The sequence below is a fragment of the Rattus norvegicus genome, chromosome 3, assembly GCF_021556685.1.
Source record: "Rattus norvegicus strain SHRSP/BbbUtx chromosome 3, alternate assembly SHRSP_T2T, whole genome shotgun sequence".
NCBI lineage: Eukaryota > Metazoa > Chordata > Mammalia > Rodentia > Muridae > Rattus > Rattus norvegicus.
The window spans coordinates 26,122,410-26,142,310 of record NC_141536.1 but is presented as its reverse complement, the minus strand read 5'-3'; the positions used below and the strand labels follow the sequence as shown (position 1 = coordinate 26,142,310).

Genomic DNA, 19,901 nt, shown 5'->3' with positions numbered 1-19,901 from the left:
CATCTGTAAAGAGGTCCGATGCCCTCTTCTGGTGTATCTGAAGACAGCTATAGTGGACTTATATATAACAAAGAGGGAGAGTACCCACTGTCCTTAGGTATCCAAATCAAATCTTTGATATTATGTTTCTTGTACAGTATATACAGGACTATACTATGCCCTCGATATTATAAGTTTGACAGCACTAATATGATCTTGAATGAAACATGAAATTAAGTACATCATGCAAGGGACACATAGCATGACTAAGAGGAACAGAGCTAGGGGATCAGTCAGACTGTCAACCATGGGAACAACTTAAAACAGTTTTGATCATTTGGCCAATTCTATTCTCTCTGCAGAATGTCTTTTTTTGTTTTTGTTTGTTGGTTTTTGTTTTTTGTTGTTGTTTTTCCTTTCAAAGCATTTTGTTGTTTTGCATTTTTTGCTTTTATTGAAAATTTTTTAATTTATATTTCAAATGTTACCCCATTTCCTGGTTTCCTGTCCATAAATTTGTATACTCTCTTGCGCCATTTGTTTATTCGGCTAAGGGTTTATCTGTCTTGTTGGTTTACTCAAAGAACCAGCTCCTGCTTTTGTTTATTTTTTGTGTAGTTCTTTTTGTTTCTATTTGGTTGATTTCAGCCCTGAGTTTGATTATTTCCCAACTCTACTCCTCTTGGGTTTATTTGCTTCTTTTTGTTCTAGAGCCTTTAGGTCAAACCTTGAAGAGATTTTCCCTGAGAATTCCTGAAGAGTTGGTATAAAAGCAACATGTTTCTCTCACTGTCTCAAAAGCAATAAAATGAAGCCTCTTCGGTTGTGGAGGAACTTTTCAGCTAATGAATCAATTTAGTTCTTCAGGCAGGAGATGGAGGATTACAAGCTGGAAATGTCTCTGTCTTCCCAAGTGATTAGGAGTCTAAGATTTAGGTACCTGTTAATAAGACTATTGTATTCAACATGGCTGAACTACCTACTCTGTTCCCAATTAGCATGGACAATAGGATGGGAGCTACTCTTTTATTCTGGCATCATAAATTCCCATGTCTTTGTGGCTAGCCTCTGTAGATTCATATCAAATCTGGGGAACAGTATTTATAAGAATACATATTTCTGTTGACTTAGCATCTGAGACATACCCTAAACAAGGGTAATTCTATATGAACAAGCAAACCAAGTGGATGTTTTTGCCACTAGTAGGCTTGTAGAGTTTAGGTTTCGTCAGAAAGAACTATTGTCAGAGAATATATGTGTCATTGCAAATGACCCAGTAGGGGGAAGTACATAGTAGGTATTTGTCGGTCATAAAAGATGCTTGATCCTCTGAAATCCTCTAATGGTAGGGTGATCTCCCATGGACAAAGGGTGAAAGAGTCGCCTACAGGGGCAGTGGTTATGGTTAAAGTAGATGGATCTTCTTGCATTACTAGCCATATGATGCAAAATGGAGGCTGTAGATCTAAACCAAGCCACAATGTCTGGTAAAGTTAGGATTTGTAGCATTTAAATACCCCAAAGAGGCATTATTGATCTGAAACAAGGGGCTCCCTTTAGTGAAAGCCATATCAGTACCTGTTGGAGAATCTGGTCTTTCCAATAGAGAAGGAATGAGAAGTCAAGTGTCCAAGGAAGTAGTGACAAAAGAAATCATGAGAGTACTGAGCCTTGAGGGAACCTCTATTGGGTGTCCCATAAGGCCCTATGGGCTTTGCTCTAACAGATAAAGCTAGATAATGGATAGTGAAAGGCATACTGGGTCTTGGCTTTTAAAGAATTCTCTGAGGCCTCGTGTACAGTCATCATTCCATTCATGTGGCAGGAATCTATCCCATCTTTTAAATAAAACAGTGACCAGATTACAGGTGTGGGATATCTTACAGGTCTCCTTTTTTGCAAATTTGACATGTATGAAGCTATCTGTGGCTCCTGGGTCCCATTCCCATTCCCAAGTAATGTTTGAGCTGTAGTAACAATAGAATTCCTTCTCTTCCCAACACCTGAGAGCCCTGCCTTTGTCTTCAAGGCATATATATGTATATATATATATATATATATATATATATATACATACATATATATGTATATATATATATATATATGTAGAATTACTAGGACTTTGTCAGTTTGATAGACAGACTATTTTCCATCTTTTTATTCTATACTTCCATGGACTCTCCAGGGGTGACTGAATCTGTGATCTGACCAGAGTTTACATGAGTCCATTATGAACACTGAGGATTAATTGACATGAGATTTGGAAGAATTATTGTAATAATCTTCCCCATTTCAGTTTCAGAGAGTTTCTAGTACCAGATGACAGGTTCATAAGAAAAACAGAAGGAGCAAGAGAAAAGCATAAGGATCAGCCAAGTTAGACAGAAAGAAAGACTGGCTTTAGCAGGTCCTAAAGTCTGACTGAATAGTTGATTTTTCATCGATGTTTGTCCTTGGTCTTTCAATTGAGGCAGGTTTCATATGGGAGTAGTGTATCTGTGATCAAATGCTTTCAAACTTCACAGTAATTGTCAGGATCACAATGTGGGGGATTCCCATCTGGGTCCCAACATCTTGTTCTGCTGATGTTTATCCATACTAAGTCCTCAGGCTTATGGAAGTGGGATCAAGTGGAGATGTCTCAGACATGGATAAATGTTGTTGTGGGCAGTTTATAGGACTTGAAGAGATTTCAGCAAAAAGGTTAGACATTTTTACCAACATTTAAGACCTGATTTTCAGATAAACAGGGAGAGCTTTCCAAACTTTATTTCATACACAGTAACTCCTTTGTGGTGGTTTGAGTATGTTTGGGCCAGAGAGTGTCAGTATTAGGTGCTGTGGCCTTGTTGGTGTAGATATGGCCTTGTAGTAGGAAGTGTGTCACTTTGGGGCTGAGATTCGAGTCTCTTATGCTCAGGCTCTTCCCAGTGTGGAATGAAAGCCTTCTCTTCCTGGTTTCCTCCAGAAGAGAATCCTTTCCTGGATATGTTTGGATCAAAATGTAGAAAAATCTTGGTTCCTTCAGCATCATGTCTGCCTACATGCTGCCATGTGTCTTGACAAGATGATAATGAAGTGAACCTCTGAAACTTCAAGCCTGCCCAAATTAATTGGTTTCTTCTATTCAAATTGCCTTAGTAACAGTGTCTCTTCTTAGCAATGGAAACCCCAGTTAAGACCCTTCAAGGTAAGAGGTATTCCTTACTTAGAACAAAGTAAAGAAGAGCATCTTCCAGTCATCATCAATCTCTAAATTAACTTAGTTAAGGTCTCTTTTAAGGTCCAATTTATCCTTTCAACCTGGCCTGAGCTCTGAAGATGGTAAACACAGTGTAAGTAATTAATTACATTAATTTCCAATGCTTAGGATACCTCTTGTATAACTTGAGCTGCAAAGGTTGGACCATTGTCTGAAGCAATGGTCACTGGTGCTCCAAACTGAGGAATGATGTAATCCAAAAGCCTCTTAGTTGTTACTTGTGCTGTTAGGAAGGCTTCAACCAATCCTGAAAAAGTATCTATGAAAATTAGGAGATATTTGTAACCAAACCTTCAAGGACATACCTTTGTGAAGTCAACCTTCCAGAAAAGCCCCAGTTGCCAGACCCCTTTCCGTCTTTCCCAGTTTCCAAGGCCCAATTGCTAGACAGACTAAATACATGGAAACATTGTCTTGAAAAATTAAGTTTGAGAAAGAGATGAGGTAGTTTTTCAATAGGATTGACATTTTATCATAGCTGAGGTATATAAGCTCATGAAGTTGCTTTATTAGAGTCCAGAGTAGAGCCTGGGGCAGAATAATCCTGTCAACTGTGGTAAACTCCCACCCCTCTTCAGTAGAAGTGTTAGAAAGTCTTTGGAAGAATTGGTTATTTTCCTCTGAAGAGGTTGGTGTTTCAGGCAAATGTGGGATTGGGAAAGATCTGCTCTCCTGTTGCTTTCAACTTCATCCATTCTCTGGAATTCCCTTTCTGGTGGCCTGGGTCTTGTGTCACAGAAACTATTTTCAGGTCCCATAGGGTAAAGTGAACCCTTAGGATCTCTAATTTGTTCTTCATTGCTTTTCCTCATGCCATAAAGAGACCTCTCTTCCAATATATGACCCCATGTACATTGAGGGTGGCAAAGTCATATAAGCTGTTTATGTAGATACTGACAGCTTTATTATTTTTTTCTATATTCTAGGCCTAGGCCAGGGCTACACATTCAGATTTTTGAGCCAATGTCCCTGTGGGGAGTGACTGGGTTCAGATATTTTTCTAGTATCACCACAGCCACCTAGGTAACCACTCTCCTCCCTCCATGATAGTCACCTTTTGTGACTAATTCCAGACCTGAAGATTCCAAAGGCACAGCTGTTAAATTGGCCTCCAACCCGTGCATGTGTGCAATTGTCTCTATACAGTCACATAGTAGACCTTAGGCAGTCTCTGGAAATAGTGATGTGGGATTGAGTCCTGTTAGCTGGGCAAATGTTACCTTAGGCTGTGTCTTAGTTAGGATTTCCATTGCTATGTAGAGACATGATGACCAAAGCAACCCCCATAAAGGACAACATTTAATTGGGGCTGGCTTAAAAATTCAAAGGTTCATTCTATTATCATCAAGAACATGGCAGTGTCATGGGAGATGCAGAGATAGAAGACCTGAGAGTTCTATATTTTGATCTAAAAACCAACAAGAGAAGACTGTCTCTCCCAAAGGCTAGGAGGAGGGTCTCAAAGCCCACTGTCATAATGACATACTTCCTCCAACAAGACCACACTTTCTAACATTGCTACTTCCTGAGTCAAGCATATTCAAACCACCATAGGTTGGGTCAGTAAAAGACCTTGGTAGTGTGATGGTGGGGTTGGGATGATTTTTAATAAATGTTAGATGGCATGAGGGTCATAATGATAAGATTTTGCTCCAGAGTCAATTAATCTAAACCTATTTGTAGCAATGAAGTTTCAGGGATGGTGGCTAACCCTAGCCACCAGGTCTCAGATATATAGGCCATGGACCAATTCCATGGTACCAGTCCTTGAGTGAGCATGCTTTTTGCTACCCCATCTTTTTTGTCCATAAAAATGGAAGGGTTTGGAGATGTATGGCAAAGAAAAAGCTGGTGCTGACAGAAGAACTTGTACAATGGTTGTGAAAAAACTTCTCTTTTTCTGTTAAGTGGGGTGTAGCAGGGTTGGGGGGTACCTTCTACACCCTTTGTTTTGCCAGTTCCTCAAATCAGGAATCCAGAGTTGGCAGTAGAGTTGACCTCCATTCCTAAGAACTCTTATACTTTTGGGCTTGGAGATCCCGAGAATGACCTGTTTTGGGAACATTGACAGGAATCTTTTATCATATCTCAAGTAGGTGGTCTGTTGAGTGAGCTTTCCTAGCACTCATGAGGCACCCAAGGTACTGCAGGATTTCAAGAAATCCTTCAGTGTCATCTTTCTCATCTCTTTTGCTGGCTGTTGCAATCAGGCGTTCTTCTATGCATTGTAGAATGAATCCCAAGGAAAATTCTGTCAAATTTTCCACAAGTCTGCATGTAAAGCCTCATCAAAGAGGGTTGGAGAGCTCTTATATTCTTGAGGCAGACAACTTCAAGTAAGTTTCTCATTAAACCATGAAATTAAATCAGCCCACTCAAAGGCAAAGTTGGCTCTGTGTGGCTAAAGATATACTGAAAAAGGTATCCTTGAGGTCCAGGACAAAGTAGATTTGCCTCTGGGACTAGGGAGCATACTGAAGAAATTATCTGAGTTTGAAAATGTGGGATGGATATCCTCACTTCTTTTGTTTATTTCTCAGAGATCCTGTGCTGGGCAATAGTCATTGGTGCCAGGCTTGGAAACTGGCAACAGGGGGTGTTCCAGGGAAATTGGAAAGGTACCAAGATCCCAGTCTCCATCAGATGGGCAATATGTTCAGTGATGCCAGCCTTTACTTCCAGTGACATGGGTTATTGTTTGACAGGGATTTTGTCTGTCCAGGGTTTCAGCCTTAGGATGATGGGTGTCCACACATTTTGCCAGCTCTTGGAGGATAGGTCCTGTTCATACATGGGGAAATTTCCAATGCCAGTCTCCTAATAAGGAAGCCATCTGATTCTGGCATTTGTCTGTAGGAGAGAAGAGATAAAAAGACATTGATATTGGAAGGGGATCTAGTTAAAACATTTTTTTACTATAATCCTCTCTCTTTGGAATACAATATGAGCTCTTCATTTATGCAATAAATCTCTGCCCATTGGAGGATATAGACAGTTGGGGATGGCTATGAAAGAATGGGTAATAGTACTTATTCTGAGGTCCACAGCACTTTCCTTGATCCAGGTATATGATGTAGATTCAGTAGATCCCTGGACTATTGCCTTCTGACTGGTCATGAGTCCTTCAGTTTGTTGCAGGACTGAGAATTGGTCCTGTGTTAATATAAATATCTATCATCTTTTCTTCCACTTTAATGGTTACTTGGGGTGGTGGTAGGGTTTTTAGTGATAGAAGATACCCAAAGGGGAGCTTCTCCTTTTCAACACAGCAGGAGAAGTTGAAATGGAGGGAGTACTTGTATGATGGTATACTTGTAGGAGAGGAATAGCTGATATTGGGTTGCAAAGTGAATAAATAAAAAAAATTTAAAATGCTTTATTTTGTAAGGTCTCAGGAATGTGGTCAACTCAGAATCTAAACATCATCCCCAAGGGGAAGCTGTATTCTTTATTTAAATGATATAATGACTAAACAAGGTAGGCTTGTTGAGCTCACCATTCATCCACTCATAGGTAGCATTAAGAGTTAAGCAAGGGGATATCTGTTGGAGACTGGTCATATTCTAGGACACCTGTCTTCAAAGCCCTTAACTCATCCCCTTAGACATTCAGTCCAGAGTCAAAACCTCTCAATTCATCATTCTAGAAATTTGTTTTAGGGCTCAAGATGATAAGGGAACAAAAAAGATGCAGTTAATGAGGGCTTGTCAAGAAATTAGCTACATATTTTTACAATTCAGGCACTGTGGTTAAGAAATCAGGAAGTTTTACATTCTTTTACTGGTTGAACAGAAAATATTTGAAAATAGGGTAGAAGCAGAACCATAAGCCTGAAAATGTGAACCTGGATTAATCCTGTTGACAAAACGGGGGAGCAAAATTGGAGAATTGCTTTTGATAAGACTGGGCTCCATACAATATGATAAGCCCAATTCTCATCATAACAGTACAAGAAAGAGAAGTTGTTTAAGACCAAAACTGAAAGTGAGGTCAGTCAGTTGGGAGTCGTTGCATTGAATGAAATGCACCGGAGTTGAGTTTGTTGAGTTCATACAGTTTAGCAAAGGTCAGAAGAAGGAGGCGAAGTCATAAAATAAGAAGGAACCAGAAGATTAGAATACATTGACAGAGCTAGTTTCAAGCTAAGCAGATCAATTCAGTGAAAAATGGAGAGTAGCCAAATTGAGTTAGTCAGCTTGTAGAGAGGACTTTGAGCCAAAGCAGCTGAGTTGAACCACCCAAACAGAGGTCAGAAAGAGCTAGAAATGGTGAACTTATTCAAGAGTAAGCCTCTGAGAGTACATTTACATCACGTCAAATCAAAGTTATTTTGTAATCTTTATGTTCAAAATATACTTTGCCACTTAATATATTTGTTAAATGAATCCCTATTTTCAAGAATTCTGAATGCTATTTTAAAACCTGTTTCTGTCTTCTCCTTGCAAAATAAATGGAACTATAAATGTGAGTTCTGGATTCAAAGAAGATGAATGTCTACAAGTCAGAGTGTTTTATAAGAGAAGGTTAAAAATATTGTCATTGCCTTTATATTTCCTGGAACTCTGAGCAAGAACCAGGGTAGAGAGAAAGAGAGGGACAGAGAGATTTGAGTGTGGCTGCAAATAACTAGTTCATTCCCAGTTTTCAGTGAATGTATGATGACCATATTAGACACCACGTTAGGTTCTTAGTCCACAGAATCAGAATTGATGTATCTTATAACCAGCAGCTCACTAAGCAAGATGATTCTTAGAAGATAAGACTTAAATTTTGCTTGAAAAGACATTTTCTAATCTAATTTTCAAACAATACTCATCCTGCTGCTGGATTTGGTCAAAGTTTTGCAGAAAAGGTGGGATAGTGTTTTTAAGCTAATCTCTGGGTGCCACTGTATAAAAGTAACTTTTATTTACCCAATGTGATTGTGGTCTCAGAGGCTTACTGCTAAATAAATTCACCCCTTCTAGCTCTTCTCAACTTTGCTGACTGGTTCAACTCATCAGTTCCTGCTCAAACTCTTCCACATGCTGACTTCAGACTGACTCAGACTGGCTTCTCTTGGATTCTCACCAAATTGCTCTGCTTGCCCTCAAACTCACTCAGGCAATCTAGTCTGATCTTCTGGCTCCTTCTCATTCTCTGGTTCATTCTATCTTCACCTGAAGCTTGTCTTTGTAAAACTGTCCCAGTGAAACCATCACCCTCTCTTAATTAGCCTCTATTTCCTGTCTCTTCTCATTTGAGTTGGGAATATCCTATTTCTGACTCCTTCTTTGAAAGTCTTTCTCTGATTCATTACTTTGTCTGGCCCTCAATTGTATGTCACTGAAATATGGTTCCTTCCTTCTACATACTAGCATTACCCACATTGTTTGGGATTAAATATGTGTGCTAATGATGTGTCTGTAATCCAGGGAGAACAATTAATGGTGTGTTGTTCCAGGAGTATCACACTGACCTAGAAGTTCTTTGTATGTGATCCCTTGCTAGGGCAGCCATGTTGCTGAGTTAAAATTTTTCTAAACTTTTGGCAAGTAAGTTTACTTTCCTTATTAAGTTCTTCAAAATTTTCTCCAGTAGAATATATTGTGAATCTTTGAGTAGGATGTCTAAGTTTTGTATGATATATCAGGCAGTAGAATTTCACCACAACACAATGTCTGTTAATACTCAACAGAAAGTGCTAGATTAGAACATGCCCATACCTAAGATTTAGGATAATGGTCATCTTTTTTTAGGAACAATTGCCTAATAATAATATAGCTTTCATTGAAATTCTATAATGAATCCATTGATAGCAGTAGGGACAGAAAGAGTAAGTTACTAGATACTGGTTTTTGAAATGTTATTTTAAAACTGATTGGCTCCAAAAATAACAGAAATATTTGGGAAGGAAAAAGGAAAGGGGACAGGGGGATAGAGTTAAAGAGGAAGCCTGTAGTATCTTACAGTGCCAAAAGTTGAGGAAAGGGAAAATGAATTGAAGTTAACAATAGCAGATATTTTAAAGGGCTCTAGTAAAATATAACTAACAAATTGGTAAACAGAAATTAACAGTTAATAATTAGGAACATAATAAATTAATCAAACAAAGACATTTCATATATTCACTGAAGTAAACTACATAGTTGACATAAAAGGGCTATAATCCAACCATTTGTCCTAATAATGTTATTTATATCCAGTAAGTTCCTAGGTGCAAACTAAAATTAGTGGTAAAAGCTTAAACAGAAATAACATATTCACTGATATGTACTGGTTAAACTACATAGTTGAAATAGTGGGTCTATAAGAAAGCCATCAGTCATCATAATATTTATATCCAGTATATTCCTAGGTGCAAACTAAAGTTACTGGGTGAAAACTAGTGGGTGAAACAGGATATTCATGTAGGCTCAAGTACAAAAAGAAAAAAAAAATAGCGTTGTCATAGTTAGTTTTAAGAAACACTGCCTGATCTAAATCATCAAGTTGGGTATCACGATGAATATATGCAAATATGAGTACATGAATAAATGTATTGCCATGATAGGCACATCCTTTGTGTGGGAAGCACAGACACCTGTTGCATATGTTACAGAAATTTCTGGAAATAATAAGGTTAACTGTGAAAATGTAAGGGTAATAAAATACCAGTTTATGTACAAACAAACAAAGCACCAACAACAAAGCAGAATGGGTGTCGTTTTAAAATGTGGCTAACCACACACTTCAAAAGTGTCAAGATTATGAAGATGGATCAAAATTGATATTTTTCAAAGATAAAATTAGAACAAATGATTACTAGATAGTATATACTACAGAAATTTGAACTCAAAACCAGATCTTATGTGAGCTGCATTCTGGACCGTGTTACTCTTCTTTTAATTTTATTTTTAATTTATTATTAATATTTTTTATTCATTTTTCTTCCTCCTCACTCCCCCTCTGTGTCACCCCCTCCACAATCCTTTCCCCATTCCTTTTCTCTTCTCCTCTGACTATGTGGGCACCCCTTGGGAATCCTGCAACTTAGGCACTTCAAGTCTCTGTGAGGCTAGGAGCATCCTCCTCTACTGAGGCCAGACAAGGCAGTCCAGCTCCAATAACATATCCTATGGAGAGGCAACAGCTTTTGTGATAGCTCCTGCTAGGGTTCAGGATCCATGAGAAAACCAAGCTGCTTATCTACTACATGTGTATGGAGTGGCCCAGGTCTAGCCTCGGAAAGTTCTTTAGTTGGTGGTTTAGTCTCTGACAGCCACAGGGTCCAAGTTAGATAGATGACTCTGTAGTCTTCCTGTCGAGTTCCTGATCTCTTAAGGACTACAATCCTTCCTCCTTCTATTCTTCCTTTTATTCCCCAAGCTCCATCTACTGTTTCGCTGTCAGTGTCTGTATCCATCTGAGTCAACTACTGGGTATCCTCTCAGAGGACAGTCATGCTAGACTTCTGTCTGCAAGTGTAGCAGAGTATTATTGCTGGTGTTAGGAACTGGTGCTTGCCCATGCGATGGGTCTCAAGATGGGCCAGGTAGTGGTTCCTCATTCCCCCAGTCTCTGCACCATCCCCCATAACTGCACTCCTTGCACACAAGACAAATTTTGAATCAAAAGTTTTGGGGCTATATACCCAATTCTTATGGCTATATACCCCCTTCACTCCCCCACATCTAATCCTGAAACACTCATTCTGGACTCTGGAAATTTGATGCTTACTAGATAGAATATCCCTCAGTAGTTTGAACTCTTCAGCAGATCTTATGTGGGTTAGATCCTGGATTATGTTAGTTTTAAATTATATTATTAGGCAGAGTTCTCTAGAGGAACAGAACAAATTGACTGTAGATGTATTTATTATGAAAAAAATGGCTTATTACATTGGCTTACCCAACAGGGGTTTATAGCTGAGTGTCAGTTACTGCAGGATACAATCCTCAGAGACAAATATGCTCAGAAGAGGACAGAAGATGGACAAGAGACAAGGCTTTTCCGCAGACCGCTTAAACCCATTTAGAGAGGGTGGGTCTATGCCCTTAGTTAATTCCCTCTGACAATGCTCTCACAGACACTCTCAGAGATGTGGTCCCTGTGTGAGTCTAAGTCCCATCAATTAGAAAATCAAAGCCAGCTATCACGATGATGCTACTGAGAGGAGAAAAGTATAACAACTCTTGTAACCTCTGTAAGTTTTGGACATTAATTCCTACTGGTGAAGTGAGATTAATTTGATATCCAACCGTACACTACGTTTCTTTTTTATTATAATTAACACAAATCTGGGAAAAGAGAGAGAAATATTTAACAGTGTTTTGTCACTCCATTTTAAGTCTAAAATTTTCTTTAAAGTTATGGAGGAGTATAATACATTTTAATTCAAAATAGGGAGCACATACCGTGCTAATAACAATAAGCTGAAGATTTTTGGATAATCCAGACAGAAACGAGCCCAGCATCAACATGGTCATTCCTACAGTGTTCTTGACACGTAAAAATCACTGTGGAGACTGTATAATAGAGAGATTTCTGTCTTATTTCACAAGTGTTTCTGCTTTTTCTTTGGCATACAAAATGCACGCTGTGGTCTGAGCAGCAAGTGTTAAGCAGATCATATTAAATGCCAAACTCTGTTTCTAGCAAGATGGGAAGGAACTTCCATAGGATGCTCTATATGCCTCCTAAGTTTCCAATTTGCTAAATTATGAGTTAGCGCACCAGTGTGATAAAACATTATAAACTTTAGTTACAAAATACATATCTGAAGATATCAAAATATTCATTGTTGTACTATATATGGAATTGCCTATTTGGGAAGAGAAATCGTAAAGTTGTAATTGTTATGATGATGATAAAATCTCTGGATAAAAATTGTCAAATTTTAGCAAAGCCCAAATTTCCGGTTGACTTATCAATAAGATTGTAATTTCCTTTAGGCTTACACTGGAGTTCACACAGCCTTCTGTTAGAATCATCCACTCTGCTAAAAGAAGGTGAATGCCTTTGGGAGTATCCAGTAGCTGACAGGCTGAAATGCTTCCTCATGCTTTGTTCTGGTGAACCGAGTTTAAAATCATCAAATGTAGGAAGGAAAAAGAAACTCAGAAAGAGCTGGCTGCTCTCAGACAGCCTGACAGAATCACCACTGCTCTATGCACGATCCTGTCTAGACCGGCTCTGGAAATCCATGATGCCCAGGGCTGTCCCGCACAGTTGGGCTCTTGGGCAGCTATGGTTCCTGCAGTTCTTTTCCAATTGTGGAGAGTTTTGGAAAGTGGTAGTCAACCTTAGATTTAGGACCTTGAGAGATGGTACACTACGGACACCGTCAGGAGAAATGACTTTATGTTTCACCCGAGGAAATGAGGGGAAGCAGGAGAATTTCCTGCACGTTGCACTTTCCCAGAACTCTAGCTTGCACTGTGTATTATTTGACTTGGTTAATATATATATATATATATATATATATATATATATAACTTTTTGGATTAGCAAGTGATACAATGCTTCTTTATGTTATTATCTGAAATCCAAGAAAATTTGTGGTTTAATTTTGCTAATTTGCAGTGATAATATAAAGGTTGTGTGCTGCGGCACCGTGGCAGCAGCACATCCTGGCTGACTGGTATTCTCATCTAAACCAATCTATTCCCCTGAATGTATGGGAGGAGGTTAGGATGGTGACTAGAGAATCAACGCTACAGATATAAACAGAAATTTAGAGTGACTTCATAAAAGTTATCCAAACGAGCTTAATTAAATGTACAGGAAAAGCACATTTCACTTTCCTAAGAGAAAACTACCTATGGAATATTTAATCCTGCTTTCCAACCCTTCCTGGGACACTATACACACAGTATTGCTTTCCTATGTCCTATTAAGAAACACAGGAAGGGAATGTGTGTTAATTGTCCCAGGGGAGATATCAATCAGCCTCTCTATCTTATTCCCAAATGCTTTTTAATTTTCCACTCTTGTAATTATCATGAGTAACTTTAGGGCCTGATGCAATTTCTCATATAAGGTAAAAGGGACTTCAATTAAGCACAGTGTGCGGTTTTATAGGTCTAATTTTTGGAGCAAAAGTTTTCAAGGACATAGCAGTCCCACCACAAAGCAGTCTCAGTCTCATGACCCAGGGTCAGCTCTCTGGGCTGCTATAGATGCTGAGGGACAAGATAGGGGAGGAGGGCCATCTCTCCCGCATCCATGCCAGCAGACAAGAGGCAGGGTTGGCTCTCCCACATTCATATCCTTGGGTCTGGCTCAGCTCCGTCCAGGCAAAGAGCAGTCCTCTCTCAAGTACCACAGTAGGTGAGAGACTACTCACTCTCGCTCTCATGATCTCAAGGCCACCTCTCCTTCCTGTCACCAGCAGCAAGGGGCAAGAGGGTAGTGATAGCTCTCCTTCGTCCATGTCACTGAATGACAGACAAATGGTGGGGCCATCTCAACTACAATCTCATCCCCAGGACTGCCTCACCAGTGTTCCTATCATCAGGGTTAGATCTACTGTGCTGCCCAGGTGAGGTGTTAGGCCTGTTCTCCTAAGTGCTGCAGCAGGAGAGGGGCAGAGCAGAGCCAGCTTTCATTACCCTGTCAGGGAAACTATCCTGCTTGCTGCAGGGAGCAAGGGCAAAAGGGAGAAGAGGGGCTCTCTCTCATGATGATGCGATTACATAGCATACAGGTGGATGGCCAGAAGGTGGGGGTCAACAGGAAAGAGCATATCTCCCCCTTGTCCACACTGTCATAAGGGAAATGAGTAATAGGGACAGGTCTCCCACGCTTGCATACTCTGGCTGGCTACCTGTACCTCTTGCAATGTGTAGAGCCGCTATTCTAAGTATTACAGTTGGCCATGGACCAGAGCAGCTCACCTACTATCAGGTCTCCAAGGCCAGCTCCCCCATCCTACCCCGTGAGAGGTAGGCCCAGTTTTCGCAGTCATCAGATACTAACATGTTATAGATCAGCAGCCTAGACCAGAGATGTTACCCTAGCCTTTGGTGGTAACAGACCCCTACTGCTTCAGAGCCACAGACTCAGACATGTACCCTGGTTGCAGACCTAACCAGGACACTGCCATGGTTCCAAGAGTCATCAACAATGACTTACATGAGGCTGTTCCTTGCTACCTTCAGTCCTCTAGTTTTGCCTCTCTTCATGGTGCCCACATCCTTCTGATTCTTTTTCATTTCTTTGCTCCTCTTGAAGCATTTGGGGGTCTCTGAATGTTCAGTCTCTGGATTGTTTTTAGGAGTGGTGTCCCCTGCTCATATATGCATTTCCAGGCCGGCTCAGTGTCCAACTTGTGGTCATCTCAGACTAACTCTCTGTCCAGACCCTATGGTGTCCGTCTGGTGATCATCTTGGGCTTGCTGCTTCCTTGCCCAACTTGCCGAAGTTCTCACTCCTGACCTGGACCCTAAATGCCAGGTGGGGTTCTTGAGTCTCTGGCTTGCTCCCAGTCCTGGAAGCCATGGGAGCCTATGTGGCTCCAATGTGGAGACTGGTGGTCATCTCAAGTTAGACCCCAGTCAGAGCCCCCTGGCACTGGGCTGGTGGTTGATTGATGCTAGATTTTTTTCAAGGACTGTTAGGCTACTAATCGTTCAGATGTCCCTAGGACAGAACACAAGCATAGACATAGCCTGTCTCTCCTTTGCCATCTACTGACGCACATGTGACATAGCAGCCACACCTGCAAGGCTTCTAGGGGTAGGTGATTTTCTAGTTTTAAGTACTTACGGCTTTTTCATCCTTTTCCACATACCTTCCTAATTTCTCTTCCAATTCACACTGAGTGTGTAGGAACCAATTCAAAAATCTCTGTAGGAAGACTCTCACTGGAAAGATAAGTGTGACCAGAGTCTGGTCATCAGTCAACCGCTTACCTCATCATCTGCTATGTGTACTGTGGTTCGGATATTGGGTTCTCACTGTCGATTCATATTGTTCTTGTCAGTATGGCTCTCAGTGTGGTGGTGGTGATGCAGTTGTGGCTCCTTGGGAGGTGAGGAAAACTGAAAGGTCTCTAGTGATTTAATTAGTGCCCTATGCTCAAACTAGGTGGGGGCATTTTGACCGACTCTAGTTAGGTTTCTATGCTTTTGATGGCTGCTGAACCTGTTGCCAACATTGCCATCTGGAATGAGGAAACACACTCAGTAGTGACCACTCAGAGCTGACCCAGTGTTGATTTCAGGCTCCTGAGCATCTAAAACTATTGGTTAAGTATGTGCCTTGTCTTTCCAGTAACCAGCCTCTGGCGCTTTGTTAAAGCAATGAATGTACATTTTTTAACATAATGACTAATACAGTGTATAAAGAGAGGTCAAATAAGATCAATCACCAGTTGTCCAGGTAACACTGCAGGTACTACTGCTTGGTTCTTAAAATTTCAAGGTAGACCCCAACAGTTTGTTGCATAGAAAATGGCAAATTTATATATCTGTTATATTGGCTTTATATATAGCTGTTTGGCTTCAACGTAAAAGTAGCCAAGTAACTCAAAAGTTTGTGCAGATCAATCACTAGCCACATTTCTCCTACTATAGAAAATTTCTTTTAAAGTGAAATTTTGTACTTTCTTTTCCTCGTTAATGATTCATAATTACTTAGTAGGCCAAAGTTATTTTCAAGATTACTTTCATGAGAGCTAATAATTGGAGACACATTCTCTAACAAATTTATAGTCAGTTATATTATATCACTTCTTCCAAAAATTCTTTCTCGTGAAACTTCAATAAGCAGAACACATCATGTCAAGAACACATCGCTGCGTTTTTCAGCCCAGAGTTTCTCACTATGCAGCTACTGGCTTGGGTGTATGCTTAGAAACCACATGCCTAGCAGGTAGTCAGGTAAGACTGATGCTGTTTGTTTTGCATGCACACTTAAAAATTCTAAACCAGGGGTTGGGGATTTAGCTCAGTGGTAGAGCGCTTGCCTAGCAAGCGCAAGACCCTGGGTTCAGTCCCCAGCTCCAAAAAAAAGAAAAGAAAAAAAATTCTAAACCAATTTATCTTTACTCTATTATAAGGGATACTAACTAAGCATGTTATCATTTTGCCATCATAAGTCTGTTCATCATCAACAAGTTCTCCAACCTACATTGTATTCCTATTCTAAAACCTTTGGGCCATTAAAGTGGAAAGTACTTTGAGACTATCAAGTTCTATTTCCAAAACATACTCATTACATGCTAATCAGCTTAGCCAGAGCCTAGGTGCAGTCTTCAATACTATGTCTTCAATATTAGTCTTCAGTGTACTTATCTTCCTTACAAAGAAAAAAATTATTCCATCTGTATTAAAAAATTATTTTGCTTCAAATAGAAGGAAACTGTAAAATTAATTTAAAATGTTGTTTAGTCTTGAAAGAAATGAATATAAGTAGTAACAGAAATGATAGTTTTAAAGTCATATACCAAATGAATATATTTCTTAAGATAAAAATGCTTGCTTTTGATTTATTCTTAAGTAGAATTCTCTCAATGTCATTTTGCTTAATACAGAAAAGAAAGTCAACAGTAAGTTAATTCTATTCTTTACCTTGAAATATCTGCTTACCTTGACATTAAAAACGCATATGCAGTCAGAAGGGCAGATGGTTGTCTATCAACATTTACTTTTTAGACTGGTATAAAGTAGTCTGCTCACTGGTATTTGTCAGGCAACCTCTGCACTGGCCTCCAGAACTGAGTTCATTTTCTCAACCACACTGCCATTCTTTATTAAAGAAATACTTATAAAATCACATTATTGATGCTTTTGCAATGCTGGACAATGCCTTCCTTGTGGTAGTTGGCAGTCATTAGATACTTCTTAGATACAAGTGTTCAGTTTAATTGAAAAAATGAATAAAGATCAAACTTTTCTCAAATCTCTCTGTGTTTCTTGTCATCAGTTACACATATTTCCTAGGTTCTGAGTAGAATATATATGTATATACATAAATACATATATATGTATATATGAATCTCTCTCTCTCTCTCTCTCTCTCTCTCTTTCTCTCTCTCTGTGTGTGTGTGTGTGTGTGTGTGTGTGTTTGCTCAAATCTACCTAAGCATATGAAGTTCTGATTATTCCCTCCATTTTAAAATTAGGGAGCAAGAATGAAGAGATTGAAATGACTTGCCAAACACATATATCTGACAATGCTCAAGTAAAGATTGGTGTAGTTCGTACATCCTGAACCTTCTGTCCTAGTCAGTCAGATGGGAAATGAACAAAGGCAGCTCAACAGCATTAAGGCGTCTCCTCATGTTCTTACTCCAAAGTCAGCCAGTGCCTGGACTTGACCCTATGAGAAGTGACTTCTGATGGAAAGAATTTCAAGTCTGCACCACTGATATATGTGTTGGTAGTTCAAGACTAGAAAGCAGATTGTAAATTCTAAGCTATGGGAGACTCCCTGGGCTAAGTCATTTAGGAGCATTCAATGTTGAGGTGTGGCCTTTTGCTAAGCTAAATACTAGTTGTTCCTAGAGATCACATGTAGACCTAGGCGATGTATCCCTGCCTCGCCCCCAGGATATCATTGATTGGTGGATATGGATGGCTAATAGCTTGACAGAAAAGGCATAGGCAGGGTTTAGGCTTTCTGGGCTTGGGGTCAGAAGAGAACCACAAGGTAGGTAAGTATAGAGAGGAGAATCCTCTGTGGGGTAAAAATTTTAAAATAGTGGCCATGGAGATTGGCTAATTGGAGTTAAGAGAAGCCGAGGCGAAACATGGCACATTATATAATGGGATTATTGGCTTGAAAATACACATAATAAAATAGAGAATAGATTTCTGCCCATCTCTTGTGGTGATTAAGGCTTATTATAAATATAAATTTTTTGTGTGTGTCCTTTACCATGGAACTAAATGGTCAAAGGGGGAGTAGAAACTCTAGATTGGGATTAAATATTTTCTACAATAACCAAGGTTCTCTGGGTAGTTGAGACAGTAATGCTCCATGAAGTGATAAAGTCTAAATGACCCAGATCCCTGCCAAACTATTGAAAGATTATAAGAATAACTAGCCCTACAGTGGAGACTGACTATTTTCTTAGACTCGGGGATTTTGACAGGATTAAGTTGTAATAGAAGCAAAGTGTTGAGAGTAAACTGTTAATGTTTATGCGTGATCATTATCTTACCTGTTATATACACAGAACTTTCAAAAACGTCTTAAATTTCTTTAATAATTTTTCTTCATTCTCTTAATAATATAGAATAGGTGTTATTTTATTCCTTTGGTGGTATATCAAGTAATAATAACTTGAGTTCAAAGGGGTTACACTTCATAGTCAAGTTCACATGTCTATGAGGCAAGACATGAAGCTAGTTTCACTTTCTAAAAGACAATGTGGTAAAGGCCTTCATTATGTCTACTGAAGAACCTGCCATGGACAAAGATGCCAGGGTGGTCACAACTTGTTCTTGAGGAAATATGCACATCACCAGCTAAAGAAAAAAAAACTTGTGTGAAATGACATTAACAGACAATTTGTAAATTACTACCGAGGCCCACAGGTGGGGAGGGATCATGACAAAAGTCTTCATTCAAGCCATAACGTTTAGAAAGTCATCACCATGGGATGGGAACCAAAAGGAAACTCAGGATACCTTCTACAATGTCTCTCCACATAAAATGAAACAGCTGGACACAGGACGACCAGGCTTTTCACAGATTGCTAACTACTAGGGTAGAGTTCTCAGCCTGACAGGGGATTTCTCCAGACAGACAGCTGAAGACTTGAGAGGTATTCCAGAACAAGCTCACTGTGTGAACAGCATGGCAGAAGACCAATCTATGAGAAAAGGTGGGGGTTGGGGGGAATAACTGAGACCCGCAGCTTCACACTCCGTCCACTGCTAGAATAGACACTGCTGTCCATCCTCCTGACTCAAAAAGTATTTGACCACAGCTACACAAACAGAGTACAAAGCTACAAGAAATAAGGCAAAGAAAGAAAAAAATCAGTGATGATGGAAAAAACAAAACAAAACAAACAAAAATAGCCTCAGCTTCTTCAAAGCATCGTCTGGGAAATTCCTTGACTCTGAAAATCAGACACTTGGCTCTAATTTCATTCATTCTGTGTGTAAGTTTCCCCCATAATTCCAGATACAACAACTGTCGATTTTTAAAGAAATGTTTTCATAGAGGAGCACACTGCGACAAAGACAGTGAGCCTCTTTTCCTGTTTGGAAATTGTTTCTGCAAGTGGATATTGCATAGCTCTGGGTCTGATCTGAACAATTGCTGTGATGGTTTGGCCCAGCTCATTACTTAACTCACCTGAGTTCACAGAATTTCTCATTTGGTGGACCTCTCTAAATAGCTTCTACACTTTTCCATTTGGTGAAATCATTGTGAGGTGGATATTGGAAGAAACAGACCATGGAGATTACAACAGACAGTAAAGGACACAGTCACTTCTCACTGCAGGACTGGGCTATGTCACAGGATCCAGGGGTTACTGAATTCTGTTCTTTTTCTTTGAGAAGGGCAGTGTTGCCATAGTTGCCAGTGTTCTGCCTAGTTACAGGACTGCATGTACAGAAAAGCAAACTCACAGAAAGCATAGCCAAGGAAACAGGAAAACTTGCTCAATCAGTGGGCATCAGACGATGTGAAATGGTTCTCTGTGCCTCGTTCCCCTACTCTGTTCCATCTAATCACTTTC

The 19,901-nt window shown here is 39.7% G+C and overlaps 1 long non-coding RNA gene and 1 other non-coding gene across 2 annotated transcripts; both read right to left on the bottom strand.

Moving 5' to 3' along the window:
• Positions 1 to 5,729: 5,729 nt before the first annotated feature.
• On the bottom strand, positions 5,730 to 19,689 carry LOC120101541 (uncharacterized). Its single transcript, XR_015683492.1, has 2 exons — positions 19,514 to 19,689; positions 5,730 to 6,091 (listed from the first exon to the last, which is right to left on the bottom strand). It is a non-coding gene; the product is annotated as an uncharacterized LOC120101541 (long non-coding RNA).
• Positions 14,813 to 14,943, bottom strand: LOC120102048 (small nucleolar RNA SNORA17). The gene has a single exon (XR_015685152.1). It is a non-coding gene; the product is annotated as a small nucleolar RNA SNORA17 (small nucleolar RNA).
• Positions 19,690 to 19,901: the final 212 nt, after the last annotated feature.